General features: G+C 43.2%; 1 protein-coding gene across 3 annotated transcripts in view; it reads left to right on the top strand.

Moving 5' to 3' along the window:
* Nucleotides 1-18017, top strand: part of LOC142743191 (complement receptor type 1-like) — a 228807-nt gene that overhangs the window by 24451 nt on the left and 186339 nt on the right. The window contains exon 2 of one of the 3 annotated variants that reach the window (XM_075853687.1): nt 5808-5920. The gene's annotated coding sequence lies outside the window, so the exon portion shown is untranslated. Of the gene's footprint in view, nt 1-5716; nt 5921-18017 lie in introns of those variants that run through there. The other 2 variants (XM_075853689.1, XM_075853688.1) reach the window with 2 other exon arrangements.

Below are 18017 nucleotides of genomic sequence, written 5' to 3'. Positions count from 1 at the left end.
CCAGAACTAAGCTCACTACATATATACAGCACCAGAACAAAACTCTGCACATGAATCCAAAACCCAGCTCATTACATAAATACAGTACTGAGCTTGGTTTTGGTGCTGTATTTATGTACTGAGCTTGGTTCTGGTGATTATATATGTACTGAGCTTGGTTCTGATACTGTATATATGTATGAGCTTTGTTCTGGTGTTGTGTGTATATATGTACTGAGCTTGGTTCTGGTGTTGTGTGTGTATATATGTACTGAGCTTGGTTCTGGTATTGTATATATGTACTGAACTTTATTTGGGGGTGTATATATGTACTGAGCTTTTAGTCAGGTGCTGTATATATGTACTGAGCTTGGTTCTGGTGAGTATATATGTACTTGGCTTGTTTCTGGTGCTGTATATATGTACTGAGCTTTGTTCTGGTGCTGTGTGTATGTATATATATATATATATATATATATACACACACTGTAATGACTGGGTAGGGAGACAGACAGGTGAGCCCTAATTTACCCGCCACTCAGTCCCTGCCTACTTGCAACGGCCCGTCCTAGGCGACGGCGTACAACTGGGCGACGGTCCCTACTCTCACTATGTGCAAGACAGAGAGACAGACAAGGGTACAAAGAAGCTAAGGGTAAAGGGGCAGATGCCCACGGCAACAACGTGAGCAACAGAGTAGTGAACGAGCCGAGTCAAACCAGGAGTGTACGAGGTACCAAACGCAGAGCAAGAGAGTAGTCAGTAAAGCCAGGGTCAATATGAAGCAGAGGACAAATAGTACAAGCAGCAGCAGCAGAGCCAGGAAACAAGCAGAATCACAGGCAAAGGAGAAGCAGGAAATTAAGGTATAAATAGACAGAGGGCGGGAGCTAGCTCCGTCTGGCCAGGCTGTGATAGGCTCTCCCACTCCTCAGCCTCCCAGCCTGAGTGGTGGAAGGAGTCACTCTATCAGATTTAGGAACAGGTGCAGACTGAGTAACCACAGGCGTCGACACAGAAGCTGTGTCTGGCAGATCCTTTACATATACACTGAGCTTTGTTCTGGTGCTGTATATATGTATGAACTTGGTTCTGGTGTTGTATTTATGTACTTGGCTTGGTTCTGGTGCTGTATATTGTACAGAGCTTGCTCCTTGCACCGTATCTGTGCATTAGCCGGGAGAGTTGTCTCGACTTACTGCGCACGCCACACTGTTCTCACAGTCCACAGCCTAACTAAATTGGCTGAGCATGCTTAGGATATTGAATGTGTGCACATAGGTCTATATGTAATGGGTGAGTTTAATATAATAAGTGTAGATATGTATTCTTATGTAATTATATACATAGTGTGGAAATAAACTAAAACATTCTGGACAGGGGATTTCTTTATTTAGAGTCCACTTTAATTTAGGGTGTGGTTGAAATATTGTAATTGTTTTATTTTATGATTAGAATAACTTTCCATGGCGCGATACACCGCGACCCCGCCCCGACCCCTATGTCTTTGTCCACAAAACAGGGAACCTGTTAAAAAATTTAATCCCACCCCTACTTTCAACCATATTCAATATTCATCTACGGTATTTTACTAAAAAAAACTTCAGTAAATTTGATCAGATAGCATTTATTTCACAGCAGAGCAATTCTACTAATGTCGAGTAAACTATGCCCTATATAAACCTCTGGGCACATGTAGCTGGGTAATTTTCGGTTCATGTAGGCCAAAACTAGCTGTGTCATTAAAATGTTAAGGAATACAGTTCTCTAATAAGAAACAAGACACTCCCTTAGTATAAAATGCTGAGACGTTTAAATAAAATGCACAGACATCAGAATTTTCTTCAAAAAGTCTAAATGATCAAAGTTCTGATGCAATTATTGTGTAATTTTCTGGGGAAGTGTTTTTTTTTTGTTAAATGATAGCGAAGACTTTTACCGTAGTTTGGAAGTTTTACATTTATTGAGCATTCATAATACAATCTTAATGAAAAAAATATTTTTATATATACATATATGTTTTTTGAACAAATATTAACCACTATTATATCATATTAAAAAATGTATTTCCAGTCGAATTCATTGATTCCTTAAATCAAAATGGCCACATTAAACTTATACATCTAAGTTACAATGCCGATCTGTGATGTCTGTGAAACAGTGTGTAACATTAGGAGAAAATAGATCCAAAATCAGCAGATGCTATATTACTAAAGAGTATACAACCATTGTTCTTCCGGTATTGCCTATATAGTATAGTGTTATATGTACTGTACTGCTCAGAGGCGTAGCTAGGTTCTCCAGCACCCGGGGCAAAGATTCAGTTTGGCGCCCCCCCCCCAACCTCTTTCCCGACATCTCCTTCCCCCTCGCCGTGTTTATTTTCTCTACCAATCGACGTGTCATTTCTTTTTATGTAACGCGAGCATAAAAACATTTGTACATTTTACAAGCAATATGGTTCTATACACAACACCAGAACCAAGCTCAGTACATATATACAGCACCAGCACAAATACAGCTCAATTTAGTGCAACCCCTTCCATATAGGTGTGTACGGCGTAAAACTACAGCTCCCAGCATGGCCCAGACAATGGTAAGGATATGCTGGGAGTTGCTGTTTCACAAAAAATAAATCCTATCATAATCATCTCGCTGCAGATCATACAGTGACTACATTACTGATTAGAGGCAGAATAAACATTTACATTAAGTGACTCACCGGTGACGTCTCAGATTCTAGTTCTTTTCTTCTCCCTCCGGTCCAGACCTCTATGATGAATTCTCCCGGTCACAGACCATTTCTGCAGTTTGCCGCTCAGATGTCTTCAGCGTCTCACTTTTCCAACATTTCTGCACCTATAAATAAATATAAAGTTATCATTATACCACACACTACACCCCTAGATATAATAGCGCCATACACTGCACCTCTAATTATAATAGCACCATACACCGTATCCTACACACACCCCTGTAGATAGTGCCTGCCATAGAGCCCCTGTAGTAAGTGCCCCCATATAGACCACCCCTGTATATAGTGTCCCAAAAATAACTCCCCCTATAGTGCTCTACAGATAGCCCACCCCTGTATATAGCCCCCTGTAGATATAGCCCACCCCTGTATATAGAGCTCTACAGATAGCCCAACCATGTATGTAGCCCCCCTGTAGATATAGTCCACCCCTGTATATAGTGCTCCACATATAGTCCACCCCTGTATATAGTGCTCCACTAGATAGTCCACCCCTGTATATAGTGCTCCACAGATAGCCCACCCCTGTATATACTACATACAATGGTGGGCTATCTGTGGAGCACTATATACAGGGGTGGACTATATGTACAAGGGGGCTATATACAGGGGTGGGCTTTCTGTGGAGCACTATAGGGGGAGCTATTTGTGGGATACTATATACAGGGGTGGGCTATATCTACAGGGGGACTATATACAGGGGTGGGCTATATGTACAGGGGGACTATATCTACAGGGGGACTATATCTACAGGGGGGCCATATCTACAGGGGGACCATATCTACAGGGGGACCATATCTACAGGGCTGGGCTATACACAGGGCTGCTATATCTACAGGGGTGGGCTTTAAACAGGGGGGCTATACACAGGGGGGCTATATCTACAGGGGTGGGCTATACACAGGGGGGCTATATCTACAGAGGGGGGCTATATACAGGGGGAATATATCTACAGGGGGGCTATATCTACAGGGGGCTATATCTACAGGGCTGGGCTATATACAGGGCGACTATATCTACAGGGGGGCTATAAACTGGGGTGGGCTATCTATGGAGCACCATATACAGGGGTGGGCTATATCTATAGAGGGCTATATACTATATAGCCCCCCCTGTAGCTATAGCCCACCCCTGTATATGGTGCTCTATAGACAGCCCACTCCAGTATATAGCCCCCCTGTAGATATAGTCGCCCAGTATATAGCCCAGCCCTGTAGATATATTCCCCCTGTAGATATATTCCCCCTGTATATAGCCCACCCCTGTATACAGCCCCCCCTCTGTAGATATAGCCCCCCTGTAGATATAGTCGCCCAATATATAGCCCAGCCCTGTAAATATAGCCCCCCTGTAGATATATTCCCCCTGTATATAGCCCACCCCTGTATATAGCCCCCCCTCTGTAGATATAGCCCCCCTGTAGATATAGTCGCCCAGTATATAGCCCAGCCCTGTAAATATAGCCCCCCTTTAGATATATTCTCCCTGTATATAGCCCACCCCTGTATATAGCCCCCCCTCTGTAGATATAGCCCCCTGTAGATATATTCCCCCTCTGTAGATATAGCCCCCCTGTAGATATAGCCCCCCTGTAGATATATTCCCCCTATATATAGCCCAGCCCTGTATAGTTCCCCAGTAGATAGACACCCCCCGTAGACGAAGTCCCCCCTCTCCCCCGCAGATACAGCCACACTTCTATTACATTTTAAAAAAAATAAAAAAATATTCAAACTCACCTTATTCCCGCTCCCACGCCGTCCGGCAGCCATGGAGACCTGCTCTCTTCTGCGCAGGTCTCCAGGGGGTTGAACACAGCGTCTATGAAAGGCGCTGATTGGCTGGGGAGGATGACTTTCCCTGCCAGTCAGTCAGCGCCTTTCATCGACGGAAGCGTCACTGGTACAAAAGGTACCAGTCGCTTCATTCGTGGAGAGGCGCTGAATGGCCGGGCATGGAACGTGCCCGGTCATTCATTGTTTCTAATTGTACCTGTGTCCTTGCGACACAGGTACAATTATAGTGCAGGAGGAGGGGGCGCTGCGCCCCTGGTACTGCTCTCTACCTCTGCTAGGACAAGCTACTCCTTTGGATAGCAGCTGAGGGTGTCTGCATTTTATTTTTTCTGTACACTGTGTGCACCCTGAAGAAGCTCCTGTCCTCAACATATGAAGTGATATGCAGTGAAAGTGATGTACCTTACTACATTTTGTTGATGCCACCTCACCTCTCTTAATTATTTATTTTCTGTTGCATATATATGCCATAAGGTGCCCAAATAAAACCACTGAATTAATAAACTGAATTTTTTTTTTATGAAACCTATTCAACTGAATTTTCATACTTTCGGGCACCAAGTGTGAGATCGGGAGTGCAAGAATTGTTCATTCTTCCCTTCTCTTTCCTATGTGTTATGTCTCTGCTTATCTTAAAATTGTTATTGTTTTTTTTATCTTTATCCACAAAAAATGTTATAGCAAAAACTGGAGATCTGCTTTAAAGTTGGTCTATACCTAGTAAAATTTAGACCAAAGGATGGAATTGGAACAGGGTACAAATTTCCAATATACACCTTGCCCCAATTTTGCCTCTTGCGTTCCTAACGAATGTGCTATGGGAGGACGCTAGTGGGGGAGGAAGTCCTAGTTACAGGCCCATCAACACAGCAAGCAAAATATCAGGATAGTATGAAAATCAGAAATGTAACATCATTCTAGATCCAACGTTTGGGATACAATTTTTGTTATAGTGTAGAACGCCTTTAACACAACATTTTGTGTCGGTTTCAGATGAAATTAGAAGGAAGTCCTATTTGTTTGAATAGGACTCCAGATCAATAGGGGTTTCAACATGAACTTGTTTACATATGATTTTACTGTAACAAACTACTGCTCTTACGGTTACTTACTCACCTCGATGTATAAATATTGCAGTGCCAGGCAGAGGTCATTTTTCACCAAGCACACTGTTGCTTGGTCTTGTTTTTTTTTCTTCTACAATTTTTTACCTTTTAAAGTAGTTTCCAGACCTTTAATTTTTTACTGTTTTAATGTTTACTTTATATCCAAAAAAGAACAACAAGGCGATAAAGTGTGGTGGAACATTTTAAAGTGAACAGAAAGCAAAGTAGCGTTTGAGAAAAGAGGTAACCGTTATACATGTGACCTGACAACTCCAGAGCACACAGTAAGTTTATAAAAAGTAAATTGAAAGAAACATTAAATGCTCTAATATGTTTGACTAGAAATAACTAGTATGTATTGTAATTGTGTTTATACTGTGTATTATGCTGCAGTTTGTTAAGGCTCAGTTCACATTTAGTTTTTACCATATACCTGAACTGCACGTTTTGACATGAAAAAACAGTGCCAAAACAAGTGCCACAGCATGTACATTGATTTCTATGAATATGACGGACGCCCTATTAGTGTAGTTTGTGCATCATTTGTGTGCTTACATTCTATCCTTTTTTTTCAAAGTCCTGAGTAGCGTAGTCTACTAAGCTTTTCAGTCCTTTTCCAAAACGTATACCACACGTATACATTTCTATTTGTATTGAAGTCAATGGATGACGTATTTATGCATACATAAAACATAGACGTTTTTTCACCATAGATGGGAAATTACCCAGATTATGAGACAATACATTGCCCCCACTGCCCAGCCCCTGATTACTGGCTCCAGAAAACACTGCAGCTGTTCCCTACATCTACTTTGATATTTTAACTTTACAAATCTATATTGGTATGGCTCAAGAACAAAAAACATATACGATACTATAAGTAAGGCACAAACGTATAAAAACGTATACGTAGTAAACAAAAATAAACGTATTAGTCGGCGTATACTACAAATGTGTTCACAAATGTAATGTGGACTGAGCTTAAAGAGGTTCTGTCACCACATTATAAGTGCCGTATCTTCAACGTAATGTGATCGGCGCTGTTATGTAGATTACAGCAGTGTTTTTTATTTAGAAAAATGATCAATTTTGACGGTGTTATGAATTATTTTAGATTTATGCTAATGACTTTCTTAATGCCCAACTGGGTGTTTTTACTTTTTCACCAAGTGGCCGTTGTAGAGAAAAGGGTATGACGCTGACCAATCAGCATCATACACTTCTCTCCATTCATTTACTCAACACATAGAGTACTTGCTAGATCATGATGTGCAGTCACTTACTCACACATTAACTTTACTGAAGTGTCTTGACAGTGAATAGACATCGCTTCCTGCAAGGCCGTGATGTCTATTCACCATCCCGACACTTCGGTAACATTTGTGTGGGACTTACAGAACAGCAAGTAAATAAGCTAAATGACAGCTTACAGCGAGACACTTGCTCTCATTAAGTCCCACACAAACGTCACCGAAGTGTCGGGATTGGGAATAGACATCGCGTCCTGGCTGGAGGCAATGTCTATGTACTGTCAAGGCACTTCAGTAACGTTAATGTGTGAGTATGTGACTGAACATAGTGAACAATGCAGGATCACTATGTGCTGATTACATGAATGGAGAGAAGTGTATGACGTTGATTGCTCAGCGTCATACATTTCTCTCCACAACGCCCACTTGGTCAAAAGTAAAAACACGCCCATTTGGGCATTAAGAAAGTCATTAGCATAAAACTAAAATAGGTCATAACTTGGTGAAAATAGATAGTTTTTCTAAATAAAAAAAACACTGCTGTTACCTACATTACTTATCACATTATGTAGAAGATAGGCCACTGACAATGTGGTGACAGAGTCTCTTTAAAGACCAGTAAAATAGTTTGCATTCGGTTGGCCATAATTTTTGAAAAGGACAAGTAGACTTTTTAGGGTAGGAACCAGGGCTGGCGTCAGCACCCGGCAAATCCGGGCAAGTGCCAGGGCCCACTACCCTTGGAGGGGCCCAGTCGACCACCAGGTGCTGACGCTGCCATCATCACGGAATCACTGTCCATATATGGACAGTAATGTCAGGAGGAGAGGAATTCCCGGGCACACAGTGAGAAACATCGTCCGAAAACTAGACCTGCGGTGCGGGTTTTTAAGCAGCAGCATGTCAATTTATGCTTCGGAATTGCTGCTTTTCTGTTGCGGGTTTTCCCCATTGAATTCCATGGGGAGGTAAAACTCGCAACAAAGAGCCATGTGTTTCGAGTTTCAAATTTAATAAAAAAGTTTATACTTATCCCCTGCCATAGTCCTAGTGACGCGATCCTCTATTCTAAGCGCAGCCCAGCCTCCTGGGTTGACGTTTCATCTCATGTGACTGCTGCAGCCAATCAAAGACTGCAGCGGTCACATGGACTACTGCGTCATCCCAGGAAGTTGGGCTACACGTCGAGGAGAGGGATGCATCGCCATGACTATGACCGGGGTAAGTATAAACTTTTTTTTTTTATTGCTGCAGGATCTCTGCAGCGGACATGCTGCCCAAAAAAACTGCACCACAATTTGGATGGAATTCCGTAGTTTTACAGAGCCTACCCACCTAGTGTGTTCCTTCCCTTAAGAACTAATTTTGGGGGAAATGTGTGTAGCAGTTAATTTAACTTTTTTTTTTTAAAGTGTAACTAAACGTTTGACAAACTTCTGACATGTCATAGTGACATGTTATAAGCTTTGATTGGTGGGGGTCCGAGCACTGAGGCCCCCACCAATCGCTCAAACGAAGCTCCAGAAGCGCTCGTGTGAGCACTCAGCCACTTGGTGTCTGTTCGGCTTTTTCCGGAAAGCCGATGAATTGGAGTACGGGCTCATAGACTTTCTATTAAGTCCGTACTCCAATACATTTATTTCTGGAAAAAGCCGAACAGACACGAAGTGGCTGAGCGCTCACACGAGCGCTTCTGCTGCTTCGTTTCAGCAATTGGTGGGGGTCTCAGTGCTCGGACCCCCACCAATCCAAACTCTAACATGTCCCTATGACATGTCAGAAGTTTGTCAAACGTTTAGTAACACAGAAAAATGCAAAAAAAAAAGTGTTTTCACCAGAATTTTTTTTTACGCGTCCGCGTCCGTGTATGTGCGTCCGTGTGCTGTCTGTGATTTTCACGCACCCATTGACTTCAATGGGTGCGTGATGCGCAAAAAACGCACAAGTATAGGACATGCAGTGACTGTCACGCATCGGACACACGCTGCGTAAAAAAACACTGAATGTCTGAATGGCCCCATTGACTTGCCTAGGTCCGTGCGTTATTTTCAAGCGCGTAACACGGACGTGAAATACGCTCGTGTGATTAGGCATTAGAAAGAGCCCACGGAGTGCACAGTTCAAAATCAAGGCTCAGAAAAACCAAAAGACATCCTCTGCTGTCTTCAAAGACTCAAAATAAAGTGATCATCCAGAAAGCTAGATATGCCTAAAAATTGGATTATGACGCCAATTATATTCAAATATACCAAGACCTCTCACGACTGACCCTAGACTCCAAGTTCTTACAAGGGCACTCAGAGAGGAAGGAATTCCTATATATATGGATGTTTGCATTTAATCTTGCAATCAACCTGCCAAATAAGACCCTAATCAACAAAACACGAGATAACCTACCTTTCGTTCTAAATAAATTAGACCTTAGCCATATTCAGATTCTAGACTGGATTCTAATAGATGTTCAAATAAACCCAACGCCCCTTCGAATTCTGACAAATGGGAGGAAACCCCACTCAGGAAATCTAAAAAGTCTAGAAGGATCTAGACAGACACAGTAAAAACACCATGGGAAGGAGCGCCTATGTACCCCACTACCTATCGTCAAAGTATGAACAAATGTATTCTTGTTGTGCAGATGCACATGTATTCCTTACATCAAAGAAATCGTCTTTGGACATAAAGATATTTATGATTTTACCAGTTTTTGTTCAAATAACATTTTGTCTTCACGATCTCGCTGGGAGGACTATGCTGAATTTGTTGAACTATACAGTATACAGTTACTGTCAAGCTTTCATATTAAACTTGATTCCTTTTTTGCATGACTCGACCTGCTAAATTTATGTAAATTATTCTGGTCAGGAGTGATATTAGTGACATCTTCCCCTGTCCAGCAGCATCATTTTCTAATCTTATACCTTTTCAAATCTATTATTGTTTTGCTTTTTCTATTCTCAATCTACTATTGTCTTTATTTCTATTTTCTATACATTTCTAACATGGCTAAACAATGGCTGACTTGTGTCATATAATGACAAAACGTTGCTCAGGGGCGTTGCTAGGGTCTTAAAAGATCAGGGGCACATGCCCCGAGACATATATACCCCCCCCCCCCCGAAAAATAAATAAATGTTTACATACATATCGGAGATCGCATATGTATAAGACTAAGGCTCCTATAGATACACCACTGGATAGAATTGAATGCATTGCCTCAGCAGACAGTATCACACATGATAGACTTAGATACATGGCCCCAGTAGACAGTATCACACATAATAGACTTATGGCTCATTCAGACGAGCGTGAATCTCTTCCATGTGCTGTGCGGTGAAACAACGCACAGCACACGGACCCATTGATTTCAATGGGGCTATTCACACATGCGTGAGTTCTCACACTGCGAGTGTCCGTTGCATAAAACTCACTACATGTCATATATTGGTGCATTCAATGTCAATGGGTGCATGAAATCCACGGACACCACACTGACAACATCCATGTGCTGTTCGTGTTTCACGCATAAATTACACTGAAAAAAAATGAAAAGTGCTTTCAGGTGCGTGAAAAACATATGCCACACGCAAAGCACACTGATGCAAAATGCAATGCACACGGACAGATTTACGCAAGTTTTTTTACGCACGTAAATCTGTTACGCTCGTGTGAATGTAACCTTAGATACAGGGCCCATCAGTAAGTATCCTTGTACCAAACCTCAGGGGCAAATTTAACATTTCTGGGGACCCAAGCAAAGTTATGTCTCGGGGGCTCTAATCAAATACACCTGTAGAGCATTCCCCACACAATGCCCCCTGTACATAGTGTCACAAGACCCCTGTATGGTACCACACACAGTCCCCCTGCCATACATCCCTCTTGTAGACAGCGCCATGCAGCCCCCTGTAGGTAGTCCCACATACCCACCTTGTCTCAGCAGACAGTATCATACATGATAGGCTTAGATACATGCCCCAGCAGACCGTATCACACATGATAGGCTTAGATAAATGGTCCAGCAGACAGTATCACACATGATAGTACAAGGATACGTACTGCTGGGGCCCTGTATCTACATCTAACCTATGCTCACCCCCCCAAACAAAAATGTGTCTGCGTGTAGGTTGGGTTACTGGGGCGGCCGCAGGTTGCTACTATTTGGCCTTATTCACACAAACAGGTCTGTTTTGCACGCGTAAAAAAACGCAGCCTATTTCCTGCATTGCAGTTCCGTGTGACATCAGTGCATGATTCGTGTCTGCATTATTTACGCCCATATGTCATCCGTATGTCACACGTTTTTTACGTCAGCAAAATAAACTGAAGGAGGTGGTTTTCTTTTTTTCTCATCATTTCTTTAGCAACTGTTGCGTGAATCACTCACAGCACACGGATGTGCGTCCGTGTGCTGTCTGTGATTTTCACGCACCCATTGACTTCAATGGGTGCGTGATGTGCATAAAACGCACAAGTATAGGACATGCAGTGAGTTTCACGCAGCGGATACACGCTGAGTGAAAAACACTGAATGTCCCCATTGACTTGCCTAGGTCCGTGTGACGTGCGTTATTTTCAAGCGTGTAACACGGACTTGAAATACGCTCGTGTGAATTAGGCCTTAGGCTGGGAAAGGCCAAAAACAGTGGCCCTTCCCACCCTGGTAATGCTAGCCTGCTGCTGCTATGTTGTATCTGGCTAGTTATGAAAAATGGGGGTGGGGACGCACGGTTTATTCCATTAAAAAAAAAAAATGACATGGGGGTCCCCCCCATTTTTGATAACCAGCCAGATACAACACAGCAGCAGCAGGCTAGCATTACCAGGGTGTTATGACTGTTTTTGGCCTTTCCCAGCCTAATAATACCAGCCTGCGGCCGCCCCAGTGCCTGTCCATCACTACAGATGGTCGGGTACTGGATCGTACTCAGCTCTTCTCGGTACCCCTGGTGGTACTTGGTACTGCGGTAATATTGGGGGGTTAGTGTTAGCCTCTGCATCGGCTAACACAAAGCCCCGGCTTAGTAACGGACGCTGTCAATCAGCCATTACTAAGGCGGTAGTAATGAAGTTTAAAACAAAATACAAAGAAAGATTATATTTTATTGAAATAAAACCCCCCACACAACCCTCATTAACCATTTTATGAAAATTTAAAAAAAGCCATCATTGAAGTATTCCCTGAATCCGACGTAGTCGAACCTGTAAAAAAAACACACAAAAAAAACCATTAGTAACACAGGTGGTAGGCTTAGATACAGGGCCCATGTGTAATACTGCCTGTTAGACCATGCATCTAAGCCTACCACAAGGCAGGCTTAGATACAGAACCCCAGCAGACAGTAATTTTATACAGTATGATTACTGTCTGCTGGGGCCCTGTATCTAAGCCTACAATGTGGTAGGCTTAGATACAGGGCCCATTGGCCAGTACCATACATGGCCATGTATCTAAACCTACTATGTGGTAGGCTTAGATACAGGGCCAATGTGTGATACTTTCTGTTGGACCCTGTATCTAAGCCTACAACATGTTAGGCTTAGATACAGGGCCCCAGCAGACAGTAATCTCATACAGTAATTAGCCTTGTGGTTAGCTTAGATACTTGGTCCGACAGACAGTATCACACATGGGCCCTGTATCTAAACTCATGTGTGAGGCTGTCTGTTTGGAAACTGTATCTAAGCCTACCACAAGGCAGGCTTAGATGCAGGACCCCAGCAGACAATAATGATGTTACACTTATCCAGCTCTTCGGTGCAGCGGATGTCTCTACACCAACCAGCGTCGTGACATCATGCGCGGCACACAGCGTCGTGACATCATGACGCGGGAAGACGTCAGGACTTCCGCTGCACTCGGGAAGGAGGGTAAGTATAGTGGTATTACTATAGTAACAAGGGCCCATGTGTTTTATGAAATAGGCCCCAGGTTACTATAGTAAATCTCTTTAGACGCGGTGCGGGGGCCGTGGCCCGGTCGCAATCGCGACCTCTGCAGCGGCAGTCGCCCGGGGATCTGGGGCATCGGGCCAAAGATCCAGGGCTTGGGCTTTGGAGGTCCAGTGCTAGCGACGCCCCCGACGTTGCTCAAAAAAGGGTTTCGATTCTACAATACCTAGAAAGAGAAAAAGAAGATGTGGCCCATATTCAGGAGACACATTTTAAAAATTCTCTATACCAATACCTAAAAGCAGGGTCTTCCCAGTTTGGTACAATTCTTCCTCTCCAATTAAAATAAATAAATAGGTCACTATAATAATTAACAAAAAGCTACCGTTTATAATAGATAACAAATAAAGAAGGTTGATTTCTCTCAAGGGATTGGTATATGACAAATCATTTATCTTTGCAAACATATATAATATTATCTAGGAGAAACTTATCACACAAATACTATAAGCCCTTATTCACACGACAGGGTTTCCCGGCTGCTGTAGGAACAATAGACCCCTAATGGTGCTATTCACACGACCGATTTTTTGGACGGCCCGGTAAACCTGGCCGTCAAAAAATGTGACATGTCCTATTTTTGGCCGTTTACCCGGCCGCCCGGCTCCCATAGAAGTCTATGTGGCCGGGTAATACACGGCCATCACCGGAATGTGTCCCGAGTGATGGCCATGTATTCCGTCGCTCGCTCCCTCCTCACAGCGCAGAGTGCATGTGAGGAGGAGGAGTTGATGCCATTCGGACGAATGGCTGTACGCTGGAGATACACTGTGTGGCAGGGCCGGGGTGTACAGCAGGTGGAAGGGAGCACTGCGCTGGCTCCCTTCCCCTGCTTGTTTTAAAAGCTCCCTGGCCCAGCGACACCTTCCATGGCCGATGGCGCCGCTAGCAGCTGCTGCAGCTGGAACTATTGTAGCGACGCCACTATAGCAGAGCAGGCAGGTATCTCCCTGATCTGGTATGTGCTAGCCCCACTTTAGCTCCCTCAATGAGCGGAATCCCCGTGTTTTCGGGGATTCCGCTCCTGGACAGAGCGCTTGATGTCTCTGTCCATATCTGGGCAGTAACATCAGGGGAAACTCCTGAAGCGGAATCCCCGAACACATGGGGATTCCTCTTCAGGAGTTGCCCCTGATGTCACTGTCCAGATATGCCCGGCCCGGAACAGATGCAAAACTAATGCAAACCGGACGGGAAAAACGGCCGATGTTATCGGCCGACACTCGGGCTCGGGCGGGACCCTGTCATGTGAATAAGGCATAAGAGTAAACTATATTCACAAAAGGTTTTACAATATTGAGTGGTGAGTTCAATGCCCCTTAATCTGACTATGGTTACCTCTAAGGCTATGTTCATAAGTCGATCTTACCTGCAAACGCTGATGCTGCTGCAGAATCAACTGTAGCCTCTGGTGCCGATGTGGCCGTCACGATGCAGGACCTGTGAGTGACGTCACAGATCTGCACTGTCAGAAGCTGGGCGTTCTGAAGAGAAGAGGATGTTACTTCTCTTCAGAGCGCCCAGCTAGTGAAAGTATTAAAAACGCCCCGATGTACGCACATAATACACGCCCACTTGGACTTTTACTTTTAAACACACCCACTTGGACTTTTGCAAGCCTCATTTGCATAACTACAAAAATGGTCATAACTTGGCCAAAAATGCTTGTTTTTTAAAAATAAAAACGTTACTGTAATCTACATTGCAGCGCCTATCTGCTGCAATAGCAGATAGGGGTTGCAAAATCTGGTGACAGAGCCTCTTTAATAGTGTCTCTGTGATATTCTACACGAAACTGAAATTCATTAAGAAATCCATTGCAGATATACAACTTATTATTGACACATGGTGAGTGTCACATCCTACTGATAAAGATTACTCCTTTTTTTCAGCGGTATTTAAAAAGGAGTCTAGAATCGATTACATATTTGTTGCACATTTAATTGCTAAAACTCTCACACAGAAACAGGAAGCCATATACTAGAAAACTAAACAAAGGCTTATTGAATAAAAAGTAGGACCTTCAATGCACACACATAAAAAATTATTTCAAAGACAATATAGAAAATGGTTCATTTGATTCAAATACATTGAAGGCTCACAAGGCCGTAATAAGAAATCTCACAAGCACTGAAAACCAAGAGAGAATTAAATAAGCTAAGAAGGAAACATAGAGGGGTATTCTCATTTTAGACATTTATGACATATCCACAGTCCTTGCCAGGAATCTGCGGCCAACGGCCGCCGCACCTGGAGAAACGGGGATCGGGCGACCCCTGTTCTTGATATAGGTGCAGGTCCCAGAGTTGGAACCAGCATCCATCAGACATTTATGGCATATTCTGTGGATGAACTAATCCTTTAAAGAATTACTAAATTTCGAAACATTATGTTGCTGTGTATAAGTCTGGAGTTAGCAACACTTATTAAAATATAAAAACAACATTAAATATTAAACAAAAGACATAAATAAAGTGTTTAACTGGTTCCCGACCGCCGGCTGTATATAAACGGCCAGCGGTTGGGGTCTTTCACCTTTTCGCGCACCTTGGCGTACAATAAAGTCCAGGTGAGCAGTATCTTCGCGCACCTGGGTGTGAAGTTCCGTCCGCACATTAACAGTTAACCGCTGCGCGGCGCTACACCGCAGCAGCGGTTAACTGTGTAGGGTGCCTGCCCTGCTCTCCCCATTGCGGATCAGCGGCCCGCCGGTTAAGAGATCGGCAGCCCCCACATGCAATTTCGGGGGGCTGCCGATGGTTGTCATGGCAACCGGAGGCCAGACGATGACCTCCGGGCTGCCATGTACGGAAGCCTATGTAGACCAGCTGGAGGTCACAATGACAGTTAGAATACATTACACTACGTAGGTAGTGTAATGTATTCTAGCAGTGATCAGAGCTGCAAGTCTTCAAGTCCTCTAGTGGGACAAAGAAAAAAGTTTAAAAAAAAAAGGTAAAAATGTTTTACAAAAGTGTAAAAATAAAAGTTAAAAGTTATATAAACAAGAACTGCCTTGTTTCCTATAATGAGTCTTTTAGTATAGGACAAAAATGAAAACGTTAAAAAAAGTACACATATTTGGTATCACCGCGTTCGTAACGACTCAAACTATAAAACTATGATATTAATTTTCCCCCACTGTGAAGACCACAAGAAACAATGCCAAAAAACAAAGTAAAAAACAATGCCAGAATCACTATTTTTCTTGGTCACCACCCCTCCCAAAATATAGATTGAAAAGTGATCAAAAAGTTCCACGTACCCCAAAATAGTACCAATAAAAACTACAACCCGTCCCACAAAAAAAAAAAGTCCTTATGCAGCTTTTTTGACTAAAAAATAAAAAAGTTATGGCTCTCAGAATATGGTGACACAGAAAATTCATTATTTTATAAAAAAAAAGAGATTTTATTGTGCAAACGCTGCAAAACATAAAAAAACGATATACATTTGGTATCGCTGTAATTGTATCGACCCGCAGAATAAAGTAAAACTGTCATTCATAGCCCAGGGTGAACGCTGTAAAAAATAAAAAAAAGAATAAAAAACATTGTCAGAATTGATGGTTTTGGGTCACCTTGCTTGCCAAAAAATTGAACAAAAAGTGATTTCTAAAATGGCATGTACCCTAAAAGGGTACCAATGAAAACTAGAGACTGTCCTGCAACAAATAAGCCCTCACACAGCTCCGGTGGAAAAAAAATAGAAAAGTTCTGGCTCTGAGAATAGGGCGATGCAAAATGTGCAGTGCTCCAAAAGCGGATAAGATTTGGCACCATTTATCAGTGTGACACCGGCCACATATCTCTGAAATATTATTTATTTACTCCGTTATTATACCCTCTTATTATGCCCTGCTGGTCTCCGCATAGCTTACATATGCCCCCACATCATAAACTGAAATACCAGCAAAACCCTAAACAGAACTACTGCCAAGCAAAATCTGCGCTCCAAAAGCCAAATGGCGCCCCATCCCTTCTGAACCCTACAGCGTACCCAAACAGCAGTTTACGGCTACAGATATGGCATCGCGATACCAGGGAGAACCCGATTAACATTTTACGAGGTATTTGTCTTCAGTGGCACAAACTGGGCACAACATATTGTGCACTAAAATAGCATATCAGTGGAAAATTGCTGCGCATTAACCCCCTTCGTGCACCACGACTTAATAGCATGTGGTGGTGTGGGGGAGGGTGATATATAGAGCGGGCTCATGCACTTAGCTCGTGCCATACGCTGTGGGTGTCAACTCTGTACTACAGCTGACACGGACAGGAACAACAATCGCGCTGTTTAAGGAGCCTATAAAGATGACAATATACTGCAGCACGTTAGTATTGCAGTGTATTGTACCAGCGATCTAATGATCGCTAGTTCAAGTCCCCTAGTGGGACTAATAAAATGGGGAAAAAGAAAAAAAAAGTATATAAAGTTATTATTAGTGAAAAAAAATAAAATATTTAAAGTCCAAAAAAACAACTTTTCAAATTTTTTCTCAAAAGCAATGTAAAACATAAAAAAAAAATAAAAATTGGTATTGCTGCATCCGTAAAAGTCCGAACTATAACAATATGCCATTATTTAAGTCGCACAGTGAACGCCGTAAAAAAGAAAGAATTTAAAATGCCAAAATCGCAGTTTTTTTGGTCCCATTAGCTCTCAAAAATGTCTTAATAAATAGTGCTCAAAAAGTTGTGTGTGACTTCTGGTGTGCGGGACATCCAGGATGGCCACGTTTTAACTCAGCTCCTGCACCCAGCTGCAGAATCCAGTCTCCAGACCAGGCATCCCGGGTTTTTCATGACCGGAGACGGCAAGATACCCCGGTGACAGCGTTACTCTGCCTCGGGAGCACTGTATTGACCGCCGAAGTCAGCCCAACAGGTGGACGTGAGACCGCTTTGGGAGGCGGAGGAGCCGCCACCCGCCATCTTGAGCGCTAGGCCACGAGACCTCAGGCCTCCTTCCCTGACATGCTAGGTGGGAGGTGAAGCAGAAGACAGCCGGAGATAGAGCCGTGAGAGGTGGGGATCCCTTAGCAGCAAGGCTCCCCTCAGTATACAAACAGGATCAGCGGTGCTTGCCCTCAGATGTCGGCCTACAGTCTTCTACAGGACCAACCGGACAAGATACTGCCTGCAGAAAGTGAGAGTCCCCTCGCTCGTAACGGACACTG

Source organism: Rhinoderma darwinii, chromosome 2 (genome assembly GCF_050947455.1).
Source record: "Rhinoderma darwinii isolate aRhiDar2 chromosome 2, aRhiDar2.hap1, whole genome shotgun sequence".
In the NCBI taxonomy this organism is placed as follows: domain Eukaryota; kingdom Metazoa; phylum Chordata; class Amphibia; order Anura; family Rhinodermatidae; genus Rhinoderma; species Rhinoderma darwinii.
The sequence above is the reverse complement of the archived record's forward strand: the minus strand, read 5'-3'. Positions and strand labels throughout refer to the sequence as shown.